Source organism: Pseudophryne corroboree, chromosome 11 (assembly GCF_028390025.1).
Source record: "Pseudophryne corroboree isolate aPseCor3 chromosome 11, aPseCor3.hap2, whole genome shotgun sequence".
Lineage (NCBI taxonomy): Eukaryota > Metazoa > Chordata > Amphibia > Anura > Myobatrachidae > Pseudophryne > Pseudophryne corroboree.
Window position 1 is genome coordinate 154,461,492 of NC_086454.1, and position 14,055 is coordinate 154,475,546.

Below are 14,055 nucleotides of genomic sequence, written 5' to 3' on the forward strand. Positions count from 1 at the left end.
ATCGGGAGATGAGATGATAGATGCACATGGGGAGGTAGAGGTACTCATGGGAAAGACTTGCATATATTTCTGATGACTCATGGAAGGTGAAGGAGGAGCATTAAGGAGAGATAGATGTGAGGACATATGTGAAGGATGAGCGGTGATCATTTCCTCCCAAGTGCAGAATTGCAGACTGAAGCCTTTTATGAGAGGGAGAAGGGAGGGAGGAGCTGCTGCTGATCAGTCTAACAGGGGTCCCACAGCACTGATGATCCCTGCAGCAAACTGCTTCCTATTCACATGCTGAAGTCTCCTGCAGTCCTGATATAACACACCACTCAGTGACCCACATTAAATGTTGCCCACAGCAGTAACCTGTGTAGCTCCACCCCCATATTTACTCCCTTGGATACATCTGGACTCCATATAGCGCTAAGGAGAAAACTGAATACAGCTACTGCAGTACTATTCTTGGCCACTGTGTGGCATTATTCGCTTTCTGACTTGCTTCACTAAAATGGTCACTGCTTGGCTCCTTTTTGTCATAGATTATTGTTTCCTATAACCACACCTTCCTTGACAAATCTATATATATATATATATATATATGTGTGTGTGTGTATGCGGAAGACCTCACTGTCTGACTACCAATTTTCTTACTTCGCGATAAATAAGGAAGCTGAAATTTAACATAGGTATTCTTCAGGTGGGAAAAAGGAAAACTACATAATTGGAATTTTAATAAACCCTTGCCTAAGGGGATGAAAAAGGGGGTTGACATAATTACCGATGCATGGCTTGCACTGTGTGAACGTTAACACTCAGACGGACAAACGGATAAAAATTTGGTCTGCACCCCCAGTGTGTAGAATTTAACAAACTACAAAAATAGTCCTGACACTTTTTTCCGTATCTGCCACAGGATTCATATTTACTTACATTAAGACATCTCAAATTTACATGTCTATAGATTTACCAACTTTTTAACACTCATTTATATTTACAACTGTGAAAATCAGAAACTCCCGTGCAAAGAACGGGTAGAACAGCAAGTGCTCTATAAAACTATAAAATCGCATCAAAATTCGACCAGCTGTGCCCGGACGAACAGGCGCCTTCCCAGAGACTTTATTTTACAATACGTAGAAACATAAACACTTACCTAGAATAAAAGCACATTGTTTTTAAGTTGAATTCTAGTAATTGAATCTGTGTCCACCAATTCTATTGTAACCACCTTAGCATTAACACATTACAGGTTGAGTATCCCATATCCAAATATTCCGGAATATTCCGAAATACGGAATTTTTTGAGTGAGACTGAGATAGTGAAACCTTTATTTTCTGATGGCTCAGTGTACACAAACTTTGTTTAATACACAAAGTAATTAAAAATATTACATTAAATGACCTTCAGCCTGTGTGTATAAGGTGTATATGAAACATAAATGAATTGTGTGAATGTACACACACTTTGTTTAATACCCAAAGTTATTAACAATATTGGCTAAAATGACCTTCAGGCTGTGTGTATAAGGTGTATATGAAACATAAATGCATGCTGTGCTTAGACTTAGGTCCCATCATCATGATATCTCATTATCGTATGCAATTATTCCAAAATACGGAAAAATCCGATATCCAAAATACCTCTGGTCCCAAGCATTTTGGATAAGGGATACTCAACCTGTATATAATTACAGTATATAGTAAAATAATTATTCCATGCTCTGCAACCACTGTTGAAATACTGTTTGGTTATAAATGGGTGTAATACCTAAAACCTACATAAGGGAAATGGCAATTTTTCAATCTGTTAGAACAGTATTCACAAACAGCATTATGCAGGTTACATCCAGTTCTTCCCTAAGCATCAGTATGGGGTCTATTTGTAAAATGACACATATTTCTCTGACGTCCTAGTGGATGCTGGGAACTCCGTAAGGACCATGGGGAATAGACGGGCTCCGCAGGAGACTGGGCACTCTAAAGAAAAGATTAGGTACTATCTGGTGTGCACTGGCTCATCCCTCTATGCCCCTCCTCCAGACCTCAGTTAGAATCTGTGCCCGGCCAGAGCTGGGTTCTCCTAGTGGGCTCTCCTGAGCTTACTAGTAAAGAAAGTATTTATTAGGTTTTTTATTTTCAGTGAGCTTCTGCTGGCAACAGACTCACTGCTACGTGGGACTAAGGGGAGAGAAGCAAACCTACCTGCTTGCAGCTAGCTTGTGCTTCTTAGGCTACTGGACACCATTAGCTCCAGAGGGTTCGAACACAGGCACCTGTCCTCGATCGTCCATTCCCAGAGCCGCGCCGCCGTCCCCCTCGCAGAGCCAGAAGATGGAAGACGACGAAATCAGCGGCAGAAGACTCCTGTCTTCATTTAAGGTAGCGCTCAGCACCGCAGCTGTGCGCCATTGCTCCCAGCACATTTACACACTCCGGTCACTGTAGGGTGCAGGGCGCTTGGGGGGGGGGGCACCCTGGGCAGCAAATGAAGTACCTTTTGGCAATAAAAATACATATATACAGTCTGGCACTGTATATATGTAAAAACCCCCGCCATTTTTTTACACAGAAAGCGGGACAGAAGCCCGCCACTGAGGGGGCGGGGCCTTCTTCCTCAGCACACCAGTGCCATTTTCTCTTCACAGCTCCGCTGGAAGCAGCTCCCCAGGCTCTCCCCTGCAGTATCCAGGTACAAGAAGGGTAAAAAAGAGAGGGGGGGCACATAAATTTATGCGCAAATAAAACATATAAGGCAGCTATTGGGTAATCACTTATTATAAGTGAAAATCCCTGTGTTATATAGCGCTGTGGTGAGTGCTGGCATACTCTCTCTCTGTCTCCCCAAAGGACTTTTTGGGGTCCTGTCCTCAGTCTGTGCATTCCCTGTGTGTGTGCGGTGTGTCGGTACGGCTGTGTCGACATGTTTGATGAGGAGGGTTACGTGGAGGCGGAGCAAGGGCAGATAAGTGTGGTGTCGCCCCGATGGATATGTGGAAGGTCTTAAACGACAATGTAAGCTTCTTACATAAAAGGTTTGATGACGCTGCAGCCTTGGGACAGCCGGGGTCTCAGCCCGCACCTGCCCAGGCGACTCAGAAACCGTCAGGGGCTCATAAACGCCCTCTATCTCAGATGGTTGACACAGATGTCGACACGGAGTCCGACTCAAGTGTCGACGATGACGAGGCACATTTACAGTCTAAAATGACCAAGGCCATCCGATACATGATTATTGCAATAAAAGATGTATTACACATTTCTGAGATTAACCCTGTTAATACCAAGAGGGTTTATATGTTTGGGGAGAAAAAGCAGCCAGTGACTTTTCCCCCATCTGATGAATTAAATGAATTATGTGAAGAAGCGTGGAGTTCCCCTGATAAGAAACTAGTGATTTCTAAGAGGTTACTGATGGCGTACCCTTTCCCGCCAACGGACAGGTTACGTTGGGAAACATCCCCTAGGGTGGACAAGGCGCTGACACGCTTATCTAAAAAGGTGGCCCTGCCGTCTCAGGATACGGCCGCCCTAAAGGAGCATGCGGATAGAAAGCAGGAAGCTATCCTGAAGTCAGTGTATACACACTCTGGTACTCTACTGAGACCTGCTATTGCTTCAGCCTGGATGTGTAGTGCTGTAGCAGCATGGACAGATACTCTGTCAGACGACATAGATCCCCTCGACAGGGATACTGTTTTGCTAACCCTGGGCCATATAAAAGACGTCGTCTTATATATGCGGGATGCTCAGAGGGACATTTGCCTGCTGGGCTCTAGAATTAATGCTATGTCCATTTCTGCCAGGAGGGTCTTATGGACTCGGCAATGGACAGGAGATGCTGATTCTAAAAAACACATGGAGGTTTTACCTTATAAGGGTGAGGAATTGTTTGGGGACGGTCTATCGGACCTCGTGTCCACAGCGACAGCTGGAAAGTCGACTTTCTTGCCTCAGGTTTCCTCACAGCCTAAGAAAGCACCGTATTATCAAATGCAGTCCTTTCGTTCTCAGAAAGGCAAGAGGGTCAGGGGCACATCCTTTCTTGCCAGAGGCAGGGGTAGAGGTAAGAAGCTGCACCATGCAGCCAGTTCCCAGGAACAAAAGTCCTCCCCTGCTTCCACTAAGTCCACCGCATGACGTTGGGGCTCCACAGGCGGAGCCAGGTGCGGTGGGGGCGCGTCTCCGAAACTTCAGCAACCAGTGGGTTCGCTCACAGGTGGATCTCTGGGCTGTAGAAATTGTATCTCAGGGATACAAGCTGGAATTCGAAGCGACTCTCCCCCGCCGTTACCTCAAATCAGCCTTGCCAGCTTCCCCCATGGAAAGGGAGGTAGTACTGGCGGCAATTCACAAGCTGTACCTCCAGCAAGTGATTATCAGGGTCCCCCTCCTTCAACAGGGAAGGGGTTACTATTCCACAATGTTTGTGGTACCGAAACCGGACGGTTCGGTGAGACCCATTCTGAATTTAAAATCCTTGAACACTTATATAAAGAAATTCAAGTTCAAAATGGAATCGCTCAGAGCGGTTATTGCAAGCCTGGAAGAGGGGGATTTTATGGTGTCGCTGGACATCAAGGATGCTTACTTGCATGTCCCCATTTACCCACTTCACCAGGAGTACCTCAGGTTTGTGGTACAGGACTGTCATTACCAGTTCAAGACGTTGCCGTTTGGCCTGTCCACGGCACCGAGGATATTTACCAAGGTAATGGCCGAAATGATGATACTCCTTCGGAAGAAGGGAGTTATAGTTATCCCGTACTTGGACGATCTCCTCATAAAGGCGAGGTCCAGAGAGCAGTTGTTGATCAGCGTAGCACTCTCTCAGGAAGTGTTGCAACAGCACGGCTGGATTCTGAATGTTCCAAAGTCGTAGCTGATTCCTACGATGCGTCTGCTTTTCCTGGGCATGATTCTGGACACAGAACAGAAGAAGGTGTTTCTCCCGGTGGAGAAGGCCCAGGAATTAGCATCTCTGGTCAGGGACCTCCTGAAACCAAAACAGGTATCGGTGCATCACTGCACGCGAGTCCTGGGAAAGATGGTGGCTTCATACGAAGCCATTCCCTTCGGCAGGTTCCATGCAAGGATCTTTCAGTGGGATCTGTTGGACAAGTGGTCCTGATCGCATCTCCAGATGCATCGGCTGATCACCCTGTCCCCAAGGGCCAGGGTGTCTCTTCTGTGGTGGCTGCAGAGTGCTCACCTTCTCGAGGGCCGCAGGTTCGGCATACAGGACTGGGTCCTGGTGACCACGGATGCAAGCCTCTGAGGATGGGGGGCAGTCACTCAGGGAAGAAACTTCCAAGGGCTGTGGTCAAGTCTGGAGACTTCTCTACACATAAATATATTGGAACTAAGGGCCATTTACAACGCCCTGAGTCAAGCAGAGCCCCTGCTTCGAAACCGGCCAGTGCTGATTCAGTCAGACAACATCACGGCGGTCGCCCATGTAAACCGCCAGGGCGGCACAAGAAGCAGGATGGCAATGGCGGAAGCCACAAAGATTCTTCGGTGGGCGGAGAATCACGTGCAAGCACTGTCAGCAGTGTTCATTCCGGGAGTGGACAACTGGGAAGCAGACTTCCTTAGCAGACACGACCTCCACCCAGGAGAGTGGGGACTTCATCAAGAAGTCTTCACACAGATTGCAAAGCGATGGGAACTGCCACAAGTGGACATGATGGCGTCCCGCCTCAACAAAAAGCTAAAAAGATATTGCGCCAGGTCACGGGACCCTCAGGCGATAGCTGTGGACGCCCTAGTGACACCGTGGGTGTACCAGTCGGTATATGTGTTTCCTCCTCTTCCTCTCATACCCAAGGTACTGAGAATAGTAAGAAAGAGAGGAATAAGAACAATACTCATTGTTCCGGATTGGCCAAGAAGGACTTGGTACCCGGAACTGCAAGAAATGCGCACAGAGGACCCATGGCCTCTGCCTCTCAGACAGGACCTGCTGCCCCAAGGGCCCTGTCTGTTCCAAGACTTAGCGCGGCTGCGTTTGACGGCATGGCGGTTGAACGCCGGATCCTAGCGGAAAAAGGCATTCCGGATGAAGTTATTCCTACGCTGATAAAGGCTAGGAAGGACGTGACAGCAAAGCATTATCACCGTATATGGCGAAAATATGTTGCTTGGTGTGAGGCCAGGACGGCCCCTACAGAGGAATTCCAGCTGGGTCGATTCCTGCACTTCCTACAGTCAGGGGCGACTATGGGCCTAAAATTGGGGTCCATAAAGGTCCAGATTTAGGCCCTATCCATTTTCTTTCAAAAAGAACTGGCTTCACTGCCTGAGGTTCAGACGTTTGTTAAGGGAGTGCTGCATATTCAAGCCCCCTTTTGTGCCACCAGTGGCACCCTGGGATCTTAACGTTGTGTTGGATTTCCTGAAATCCCACTGGTTTGAGCCACTTAAGACCGTGGAACTAAAGTATCTCACGTGGAAAGTGGTCATGCTGTTGGCCTTAGCATCGGCTAGGCGTGTGTCGGAATTTGCGGCTTTGTCATGTAAAAGCCCATATCTGATCTTCCATATGGACAGGGCAAAATTGAGGACTCGTCCCCAATTTCTCCCAAAAGTGGTATCATCGTTTCATTTGAACCAACCTATTGTGGTGCCTGCGGCTACTCGGGACTTGGAGGACTCCAAGTTGCTGGACGTAGTCAGGGCTTTGAAAATATATGTTTCCAGAACGGCTGGAGTCAGGAAGACTGACTCGCTGTTTATCCTGCATGCACCCAACAAGCTGGGTGCTCCTGCTTCAAAGCAAACTATTGCTCGATGGATCTGTTGCACGATTCAGCTGGCTCATTCTGCGGCTGGATTGCCGCATCCAAAATCAGTAAAAGCCCATTCCACAAGTAGGGTGGGCTCTTCTTGGGCGGCTGCCCGAGGGGTCTCAGCTTTACAGCTTTGCCGAGCGGCTGCTTGGTCGGGTTCTAACACCTTTGCAAAGTTCTACAAGTTTGATACCCTGGCTGAGGAGGACTTTGTGTTTGCTCATTCGGTGCTGCAGAGTCATCCGCACTCTCCCGCCCGTTTGGGAGCTTTGGTATAATCCCCATGGTCCTTACGGAGTTCCCAGCATCCACTAGGACGTCAGAGAAAATAAGAATTTACTCACCGGTAATTCTATTTCTCGTAGTCCGTCTGGGCGCCCGTCCCAAGTGCGGACTTTCTGCAATACGTGTATATAATTATTGCTTAAATAAGGGTTATTGTTATGAGCCATCCGTTGAGTGAGGCTCAGTTGTTGTTCATACTGTTAACTGGGTAAGGTTATCACAAGTTGTACGGTGTGACTGGTGTGGCTGGTATGAGTCTTACCCTGGATTCCAAAAATCCTTTCCTTGTAATGTCAGCTCTTCCGGGCACAGTTTCCCTAACTGAGGTCTGGAGGAGGGGCATAGAGGGAGGAGCCAGTGCACACCAGATAGTACCTAATCTTTTCTTTAGAGTGCCCAGTCTCCTGCGGAGCCCGTCTATTCCCCATGGTCCTTACAGAGTTCCCAGCATCTACTACGGACTACGAGAAATAGAATTAAACATTATTTGGTCATTTTACCTTACTGTGACAGGCCTTGCGTAATATGGCTGTCCTTGTGTAGACTTTTGTGGCCACCAATTAACTACTCTTTCACAAATGCAATTCTATGAAGGTAATTAGCGTGTGCATGCATATATACAAAGTGTCACTTCTTCAGTCAAGCTAAGGGAAGACTGCAATGGGCAGGCGCTCTTAAACGTTGCAGAGTCTGCCTGGAAGACTGAAGAGGGGAGAAGCCACACATGTACCAAAATGCAAAAAGTGGACCTTAAAAAATGTTGAGGTCCTCAGCCACCTTGAGCCTCAGTCAGTTCTCCATTGCTTAGAGTTTGTTAAATAACAATAGACCCACAAATCATATTTTATCATAGGATAGAATTACCTTTTCTATGTATCACCAGGCTGTAATTAGTTCCGCTTCAACTACCATTAGGATTGCTTAACCAATCATACCTTCCTGTCCAGTCTGCGTACAGCAAGTCCCATCCTGCTGATTTATACAGTGCAAGGCTGGACAAAAAAACAAAGTCCCTGGATATAGCTTGGATAATACTGGCAACCAGGATAATCACCTTAATAGTTTCTATTTCCCAATGCCAGAAAACCCACAGTATCGGCAAGCACTGCCATCATTTATTTGGATTAAAGATGTGCGGGTTCGGATATACTCCGTTTTACCCGGATCTCAAAACGGAATCTTGTTGGCTCTCAGATGTTACTTGTTTTAGACAGCCAGTAAGAAACATCCGGACAAATCCGAACTTATGTTAATTTTGGGGTTAAGAACCCAGTAAATCAGAACCCGCACATCTCGGTGTATTTAATAGATCTGAATGCTATCAATATATGCATTGACATGCACGATGCAGAAACTACCATGAAGACATGGGTATAGGTCATAGGTTAGACATGCATTAAATCAACAGTCATTAGGTCGACAACTATTGGTCGACAGTGACTAGGTCGACACCTGAAATAGGCCGACAATCATTAGGTCGACATGAACAAGGTCAACATGATTTTTTATTACTTTTTTGGGGGTCGTTTTCCTTGTAAAGTGACGAGGAACCCCAATTAGTGCACAGTGTCCGCTCGCCATGCTTCGGGCAAGGTGCCTCGCTCCGCTACCACTGTGCTCGGCACAGGTTACTATTCCCAATCGTAGTCCACGTGGATCGTAAAGTATGAACAAAAATAGGAAATTTAGTACCTACCGGTATTTCCTTCTCGTAGTCCGTAGTGGATACTGGGGAATAGTATATTACCATGGGGTATAGATTGGTTCCACTGGAGCCAGGCACTTTAAGAAATGAATAGTGTGTGCTGACTCCTCCCCTCTATGCCCCTCCTAGCAGACTCAGTCTAGGAAACTGTGCCCAAGGAGACGGACATACTTAGAAGGATATAACACATAGGGGGTCATTATGAGTTGATCGCTCGCTGCCGTTTTTCGCAGCGCAGCAAACAGGTTACTACTGTGCATGCATATGCACCGCAATGCACAGGCGAGTTGTGCGGCTACAAAGCGGATCGTTGCGGAGCGATGGATTTAACGAAGAATCCATTTGCACAGCCGATCGCAAGACGACTGACAGGAAGAGGGCGTTTGTGGGTGTCAACTGACCATTTTCTGGGAGTGGTGTGGCGAACGCGTGTCCAGGCGTTTGGAGGGCAGATGCCTGACGTCAATTCCGGGACCTGCAACGCTGGATTCATTGCACAGGGTAAGTAAGTCTTACCCTGGTCTTGTTCTACACAAAACTTTTTTTTGCATAGCAGGGCTGCACAAGCGATCGTAGCCTTGCTATGCCAAAATACACTCCCCCATCGGCGCTGTCTAGTTGATCACACGGCCTGCATAAAGTTGCAGCGTGCGATCAACTCGGAATGAACCCCCATAAAGCGGTGTGGTAACTAACCAACACACAAACAATAAGATAGCAGAGCTAACCAGAACAGAGGACCGCAACGCCAACTATAGAAGGATAGCTACGCTAATCAAACATGGACCAGGGAAGCAACAGCAACCCAAACCAATAATACTTACAACCAGGTAAGCAAGAAAATGAAGCACTGAGGCGGGGGCCCAGTATCCACTACGGACTATGAGAAAAGGAATTACCGGTAGGTACTAAATTCCTATTTTCTCTAATGTCCGAGTGGATACTGGGGAATAGTATATTACCATGGGGACGTCCCAAAGCTCCCAGAACAGGTGGCGAGACCCCTGCAAAACCGCCTGGCCAAACTGAAGGTCAAACCTGTAGAACTTAACAAAGGTGTTCACACCAGACCAAGTAACTGTACAACTGTAATACCGCGATGCCTTGGGCAGCCGCCCAGGAAGAACCCATGAACCCTGTGGTGTGGGCCTGAGCCGAACTCGGCAGCCGCAGAGCAGCCGAAATATAGGCTTGTTGGACAGTCAATTTGAGCCAACAAGCAATGGACTGCTTGGAGGCAGGACGTCCAATTTTCTTAGCATCATAAAATACGAAAAGAAAGTCAGACTTCCTGTGATAAGCCGTCCTTTTGATGTAAATCCTCAAAGCCCTTACAACATCCAGGGACTTCGGAGCAACTGAAGTGTCTGATAAGACTGGGACCACAATTGGCTGATTTACATGAAAGGCCGTCACCACTTTCGGCAAAAAATAGGATTTTAATACCTACCGGTAAATCCTTTTCTCTCTTAGTCCATAGAGGATGCTGGGGTCACATCAAGAACCATGGGGTATAGACGGGATCCGCAGGAGACATAGGCACTTTAAGACTTTCAAAGGGTGTGAACTGGCTCCTCCCTCTATGTCCATTCTCCAGACTCCAGTTATAGGAACTGTGCCCAGGGAGACGGACATTTAGAGGAAAAGGATTTATTGTTAAGCTAAGGTGAGATACATACCAGCTCACACCTCAAGCACGCCGTACAACATGGCATTCAACATAATGCAAGTCAACGGCATGAATAACGTCAGCAACAGGCTGACTAAAAACGTAACACAACATGTGTTGAAACGTAACAAAAAACTGCAGATACAGTACGCACTGGGACGGGCGCCCAGCATCCTCTACGGACTAAGAGAAAAGGTTTTACCGGTAGGTATTAAAATCCTATTTTCTCATACGTCCTAGAGGATGCTGGGGTCACATCAAGAACCATGGGGTTATACCAAAGCTCTAGAACAGGCAGGAGAATGCGGATGACTCTGCAGCACCGATTGACCAAACATGAGGTCCTCATCAGCCAGGGTATCAAACTTGTAGAACTTCGCAGAGGTGTTTGATCCCGACCACTGTAGAAAATGGAGAAAACGTCCTAACTGAAATTCTTCCGTAGGAGCCTTCTTGGATTCACACCAAGACACGTATTTTCTCCAAATACGTTGGTAATGTTTAGACGTTACTCCTTTTCTGGCCTGAATAAGAGTGGGGATGACTTCCTTGGGAATACCCTTACGGGCTAGGATCCGGCGTTCAACCGCCAAGCCGTCAAACGAAGTCGCGGTAAGTCTTGGAACACGCACGGCCCCTGCTGTAACAGATCCTCCCTCAGAGGAAGAGGCCAGGGATCTACTATGAGTAATTCCTGAAGATCTGGATACCAAGCCCTCCTTGGCCAGTCTGGAACAATGAGGATCGCTTGAACCTTTGTTCTTATGATCTTTATCACTTTTGGAACTAGTGGAAGTAGAGGAAACACATACACCGACTGAAACACCCATGGTGTCACTAGGGCGTCCACTGCTATTGCTTGAGGGTCCCTCGACCTGGAACAATATCTCTGAAGTTTCTTGTTGAGGCGAGACGCCATCATGTCTATTTGAGGGATTCCCCAAAGACTTGTCACTTCTGCAAAGACCTCTTGATGAAGACCCCACTCTCCTGGATGGAGATCGTGCCTGCTTAGAAAGTCCGCTTCCCAGTTGTCCACTCCTGGAATGTACACTGCGGAGATGGCCTTTGCGTTGGCTTCCGCCCAGAGGAGTATTCTTTTTTTTTCTTTCCATCAATAGTTTATTGAGAGAAAAAACTGTTTTTATGGGGTACAGAAAAGAAAAAAGGGAGGGGACTTTAGGGAGGTATGGAAAGGGAGGTGAGAGGGGGGTACACGGAGGGTGGGGGGGGGGGGGGGAGAAAACATCCAGATAGAAGTATAGTCATTACAATAATAACAATAGCAAGGAACATATAGACATTAGGGGAGTCATGGGGAGAAAATGTAATTTAAACACTTGAGATAAAATATTGGTAATATGGAAAATTTATATCCTTAAGGAGACACGTTATACAGCAATATATGCATAAAGTTACGTCCCAGGAGAACTAACAAGCAGCGTAGTATGGACAATGAGAAGGAAAGGAGAGGAAGTACCAAAATCCAGGGAGGATAAAATGACTTCTAGCAATTAGTCTAAGGAGGGCTCAATGAGGCCGTCTCATTTAGGCTGAATTGGGACGCGTCGCTTTGTGGCGAGTTTGGGAAATATCGTGCTCCCTCGCCTTCAGCCACATATGTATGCCACTGAGACCAACGCTCTAAGGAAAAGGGAGCAGTGTTAGAATAGGGGATAAATTCAGTCTTCATAATGAAATGATAGTTCGTTTTATGGATTACTTTCAGAATCGCAGGGGGCGTAGGTTGTTTCCATAGTTGAGCGAGATTAGCTTGGGCAGCTAATAGTATATGACCTAGGACGTACCTGCTGGAGGGGGGAATAGAGGACGGGACAAGGTGAAGTAGTGCTAATGTTGGATCTGGAGAGATATTTAGGTCTAAGACTCTATTAATTAAGACAAAAACTTCGGACCAATAGTTAGAGATCACTGGACAAGACCAGAATATATGATAGATATGGCCCACATTACCACAAAGTCTCCAACATTTGTTGCTACAGGAGGGCCAAAATGTATGTAACCGGTCTGGGGTCAGATACATTCTTTGAACTACTTTTATATGCATTTCAGTGTGGTTTAAACACCGGGACATGTAGACTTTTTGCCATTCAATCGGGGATAGCGTTTTGCCGATATCTGCTTCCCATTTCAATTGAGCAGTGGACTTGGTAGGGTGAGCAGGGGTTATTAACACTCTATACCAGAAAGAAATATTGCCTTTAGAGTTAAATAGGGAAGGTCTGGTGAGGAGTATTTGAGAGGCAGCATCCGGTGAGATTAAAGCAGGGGGAAATTATTTCCATCAGTGTGCTATTTGTAGATAATGGAAGGGTTCCGAGGCAGGTAATGCAAATTTCTGTTGGAGAGAAGAGAAGGGAAGCAGGAAGAGACCGTCTAATAAATCCCTGAACAACGTTGCACCGAGAGTTTTCCATTTGGTGAGGTTTAGGTGGGGGATTAGGTTGGCGAGTGTGGTAATGGAGATCTGTGTTATAGCGCAGGCAGGGAGGGCATAGTGGTAGATAACTTATCCCAGACTTTCAAAGAGGCCTGTGTAGAGGGGAGTAGGTTGGGAAGATTGGGTCGAAATTATTTAGGGATACGGAGCAGGTCCGCGAGGGGGAAAGAGCGAGCAAAGGATTGCTCAAGCTCTACCCAACTTATTTGCAAATCAGAGTTGAAATAATTCTTAGTGGAAGCGAGGAGGCAAGCTTCTTGATATAAGTGTACATGAGGAAGGTTGAGTCCCCCTAGTGCTTTTGGTAGTACCATTTTAGAGCGAGCTAATGTAGGGGGTTTCGAGGACCAGACATACTTTGTTAAAATGGAGGAGCAGGTCTGGAGGGACTTTTTTTCGGGAAAATATATGGAATTGTACGGAATAAATACATTACTTTAGGCAAAAGGGACATTTTAAAAGCGGCCATGCGACCTAACCAGGAGACATCATATGACTGCCAGGAGGATGTTAAGGTCTCTAGCATCGCTACAAGGGGAGAAAGATTTGAGGAGAAGACTTCGGAAGGGACGGTAGGGATGCTGATACCTAGGTATTTTATCTGGTCTGCCAGTTATAGGGGTAGGAGGTTTGGAGAGAAGGCAAGGAGGCGGTTAGGTTGATATGTAAGGCATCTGTCTTAGTGGTGTTAAGTTTATAGTAAGAGGCCAAACTAAAGGCATCAAGGATAGAACGAAGAGAAGGGAGAGTAACAGTGGGGTCAGAGGAGGACATCATCGGCGAAGAGACTTAGTTTGTGGCTGGAGGGACCAATCTTCAGACCTGGGAAATTTGGGTCATTACGTATGGAAATGGCAAGGGGTTCGATTGATAAGACAAATATTAAAGGGGATAGGGGACACCCTTGCCTCGTGCCATTTGTAATAGGGATGGGGTCGGACAGAAATCCACTGTTGAACACCCGGGCCGTGGGAGAGCTATATAGGGATAAGACAGAGGATAAGATGTGATCTTTGAACCCAAAGTGAATAAGAACTGCACGCATATAAGACCAATTCAGCCTGTCAAATGCTTTTTCAGCATCTAGTAACAGTAAGAGAAGGTCTTGATCTGTAGAAAGGGAATCTACTAAGTTAAAGACTCTGCATGTATTGTC